The sequence below is a fragment of the Dreissena polymorpha genome, chromosome 4, assembly GCF_020536995.1.
Source record: "Dreissena polymorpha isolate Duluth1 chromosome 4, UMN_Dpol_1.0, whole genome shotgun sequence".
In the NCBI taxonomy this organism is placed as follows: domain Eukaryota; kingdom Metazoa; phylum Mollusca; class Bivalvia; order Myida; family Dreissenidae; genus Dreissena; species Dreissena polymorpha.
The window spans coordinates 115,843,773-115,848,539 of NC_068358.1; the positions used below are offsets into that span (position 1 = coordinate 115,843,773).

At 32.4% G+C, this 4,767-nt stretch overlaps 1 pseudogene; it reads right to left on the reverse strand.

Annotated features, from left to right (window-relative positions):
• Positions 1-264: 264 nt before the first annotated feature.
• On the reverse strand, positions 265-4,346 carry LOC127878724 (uncharacterized; annotated as a pseudogene).
• Positions 4,347-4,767: the final 421 nt, after the last annotated feature.

The window sequence follows — 4,767 nt, forward strand, 5'->3', positions numbered from 1 at the left end:
GTTCGCTTATGTTATAAGTTTGTTCAGTAAAACTCTAAATTTTGTTGTGCGATTTAAATGAGGAAACATAAAATATGTCATCATAAAATTTAGATATACGACACACTTTTTTCATGTCCATTGATCCACATATTCGTTACTTGTTTGACCTTGAATTTTCTTATAGAACTTCATGGGAATTCAAACCCAGCACGTTAACGAGCAAAAGCTTATGCAATAACACTTTCTAAAATGGCTTATCAAAATGTCCTGATGTAACTGTTTTCAAGAATCAGGCAGTGCAAGACCTAAAACATAATTGACAAAAGGCACAGCCCTTCTCTTATACCTTTTCTTTTAGTTCGTAACCCATCCATTTACAAAATTTATTTGGCGGGGAATATCAATTCAACGATTTTGCTTGTGTTTACATGAGTGGAATTTATAGACAAAAGAAGAATGTGGGGGGGGGGGGTACCTGTACTCGACACATGTTTAGTATTGTTAATTGTTCTTGGCATAGTTTTACTAGTTTCATTGGATGGAATCCATTTAATTTATAGTTCCAAGCTCACCTGAGAGGATTTTTTTCTTCCAGCACCATTTTTTTTCAACTGGATTTTCTTCAAATTAAGACCCTTATTAGTGTGATATGTTTAACAGAGAATGCAAGAATTTGTTCAAGTGACACAATTCATAGATTGATAACCTAACATAACATTTCATCTCAAGTGAGTGCTTTAGTTCCAGTAGCCTCCATGAATTAAAATTTTGTCTGCCCTTTTAATAAAGGTTATACAGATTTCAATCTGTTTGAACATTTACATGTGTATTCCATATTTGTCTAGAGCAGGGGATCAGAAAAGTGTTACCTGTTCATTTGTTTTGCTTTTACTTTATTAAATATAAGGACACATTTTGCTCTTATATTCTTGAATATGTTGTTTACAATGACAGCTAGTAATAGTGGCAGACAGCCTTGTGATACTAAAACAGATTGTGAATGAATTTGACACTTAAAGCAAAAATAGATCTAACATTCGATCATCAGCTCAAGTATGGAATAATTACTTTGTGATGATTAGAAGTGATCTTTGGATTTCAATGAAAGTAAACCAATACAAACAAACACAATACCTTAATATTGATATGTAATGTCATCATCATAGACATTCTGAACATAAATACCTTAAATAAAGGTCAACCATATGATATTATGTTTCAATGTTTTTTTTCTAGATACATGCATGTTTAGGCAATTATTCTGGGTGTGCAGTTCTGGATGTATTTTAACTAAAATTCCAGGTTAAACATTTGCATTCCAATTATAAATTGCATGCATTCAATTTTTGTTACTATACACTGCAGTAAGAAGCTTCCAACACTTGAGCATTTTGCATTCACTCAAATTTTTAATGAAATAAGTGTCAAATTCCAAATCATGGATGATATAATTATTATTGTTGTTGATTTTTGTTTAAAGATATTTTATCGTTTGTTATGTAATTTGCTATAAAAGTTGATCAGCAATTGTTTTTTAGTCAAATTATTTAAGTGCAATAGACATATTTTCAAGAACATAGAATTGCATACATGTGAAAAAAATTATGTTGAATACACAAATACCTTATCATTTAACAGACATATGGACAATCATAAAAGGTAAACCAAACTTAATCTTCTCAACAGGTAGAACAGAAACCGAAGGCTTATTATTTCAGTTTATCGTTAACTTGCCTGGTTATAATTGTTCTTTTCATAACGCCTTTGATATTATTTTGAGGTACAAATAATGAAAAGTTATAATCATCATTTTCCGGTTCATTATTTTCAAAACAAATGTCAATTTCATCTTCATTTAAAATGCATAAATTATGCAGTATGCAACTTGCAATGACTGTTTTTACAATGCACTCTATATCCACCATATCAATAAACATAAGTTTGCGAAATCTACTTTTTGACATGCCAAAGCTGTTTTCTATGAGGACACGGGCGCCAGAAAGGGCTTTGTTAAAGTTCACCAGTTCCTTTGAAAGGTGACCATTATCGCTAAATGGTGTCATCAGTAATCTAGAAATCGGATAAGCTCCATCTCCTATTATGTGATTCATTTCAGTAAACCCGAGAAGTGCAGCAAATAAAGGCGAGTTACGGAAAACGCGTGCATCATGCACCTTTCCAGGCCACCCACAATACACATCTGTGAAACGCCTGTCTTCTCGAAAAAAAGCTTGCAAGATTATTGAATAGTGTCCTTTTCTATTTAAGCAGTCTGGAGACCTTTTCCTTGGTGCAGAAATTTTTATGTGCGTCCCATCTGTTGCCCCCCAGACTCCAGGGAAGCCTTTCTTATTTTGAAATTTATCAATCACAGTCTGCTTGTCATTGTTTGATGGCCAACATATTACTGTCTTAAGAAGACTGTCACATAAAACTGTCAGCATTCTTCGGTTATGGTCTAAAAAAGTTGACTTTGATACGTTAAAACGGTCTGCAATAGACCTTACTGTCTCCAATTACCCAAATACCAAAGCGTCATCAGTAAGTCCTTATCCAATGGAACTTGTTCACGACCCCGCGTGGCAATCTTTCTACGAAGCTGATCATCAGTTGAAATTTTCTCCAGAACTCTTTCAAAAGTACCCCTTGTCATGCGAAAAATGGTCTTAAAGTCATCTGGGAGGTACTGAGGTACGGTGACTTCAACGTTGTTGGCCACATTTGGGACATCATCTAGAGCTGCATCTGAAAAGAAACCAAATTACTAGTTATTAAATGGATTTAGTTAAAAGCCTGTTATATTGCTTTGATTACGTCAAGCTTATTAATACTGTCAATAAATAAATAATCAATTTAAGATTTCAAAATAAATCCCATTAATGATTTTAACAAACACTTTTAAACTCAATATGACTTTTGTGCTTAGAAATCTTTTTTCTACTTGGTTCAGAGCATTTTCAACCCAGGACCCTAATACAACCCTGTGCCATTAAAATTGTAATAATTATTCAAATAAAACTCAAATTTGAGTTCAGATAATTGTTTTCATGGCTATGTTAACATCACAGGGCTGAAACAGGGTCCTTAGATGTTAGGGAGTATGGGTACACCCCTTTGGGAGATACAAATTATTTAGCATCTTTATCGTATTTATGATTAATGAATTCCGACTATTAATCCAAAATAAAAGATATACTTTAATTGATAATTGTCAATAGTTAATACTCGGTGTTTACATTTAAACTATTAACGTCCAATGGCCGAAATAAATGTTCTGTATATTGTCCGAAATTTAATTTATCCGAAATAACATTGAAGATAACAAGTGAGTTCGTTAATAATGGTAGAATAGATATTTCACAATGCGTACATTGCTGCGCATACAGCGGCGAATCGTGGCATTGTTCCACTAGCCTTATCAACGAGCAAGTCCATTTCATTTTCTTTAAAAATGCAAGTCATTTATCATAATAGTTGTATTAATTGTGATTCCGTAAAATCGGTATGATTGAATAGCGAGAAGTGTTCCTCTCCAAGGACAGGGTTTTCTATAAACGGGAAGGGTCTCATATGTTTTATTTTAAATATTTTCCAATAGATACAAAAGAAATGTACTAATAATCTAGATAAAGAACTCATACATCATTATTGAAATTTCAGCTTTAATGTTGATGAGGCCTTTTCCTTCCACTTTAAGCGGAATTTAGCCATCTCCGCTTTTCAGCCACGCCTGTTCATAATATTTCCCGTGATTCAAATCATAGGACATATATATGAAAAATTTACAACAAATATAAAGAATTTATACCACAAACATATTTTGAAAATTATAAAACACAAATATCAGAATTATACCACGTATTTATCAAAATATTGCATACATATATGAACTTTTAAAACATATATATGAAAATATCGAACATAAATATGAAATTATACAACATATATTTGTTATGCAATACATATATCGGATTTTATCATATATATGTCAATTTATACAACATATACATGCAAGTATACCACACACAAATGGAAATATAGAACATATATATTTAAATATACCACATAAATATGGATTTTACCATATATATATCAATTTATACAACATATATATGCAATTATACCACACACAAATGGAAATATAGAACATATATATTCAAATATACCACATAAATATGGAAACATAGGATTTTGCAACGTTTGACACGCCATACATGACAGTGCTTCCGGCTGATTTATATTTCATGTTTGAGATGTTCCTTTATTTGAACTCAGGACAACAAATCTTAAAGATTTAAACCTGTAATGGACTTCTTATTACATCGCCTTACGTCCTGGATAGCCATCGGTAGGAATCCAAACATGACTCCTTGAAAAAAGCTCCTAGAAGCTTTAAACCAAGAATCTATCAAATATGACAAAGATGGGTTTGTTGAACGGATTGTCCCTTTATTATACGAGGCATTTGATACAATGTTTTATTCCATTTTTAGATGGTCGCTTTAGCGACCGTCTAAAGTGCTTAGTGTAAAATTCAGGTCGGTACGGCCTAGGTATGATTAGCCCAATTCCCGCTTACTACGCGCGAAGAAAGAGTTGTATTATTTATGCAAGAGGTTTGAGTTCTCCAATTATGTTTATTCACAAATGGAAACATTATATTAATATCGTGTTAAATGCAATAGTTTCGAATGGTGTTTTATAGAAAAGAATAAAAAACTATGATCGTATTGTACATGTCGCGGAGGAGATTGTTTATGAATGATTAAAATAGTCAACTTTCTG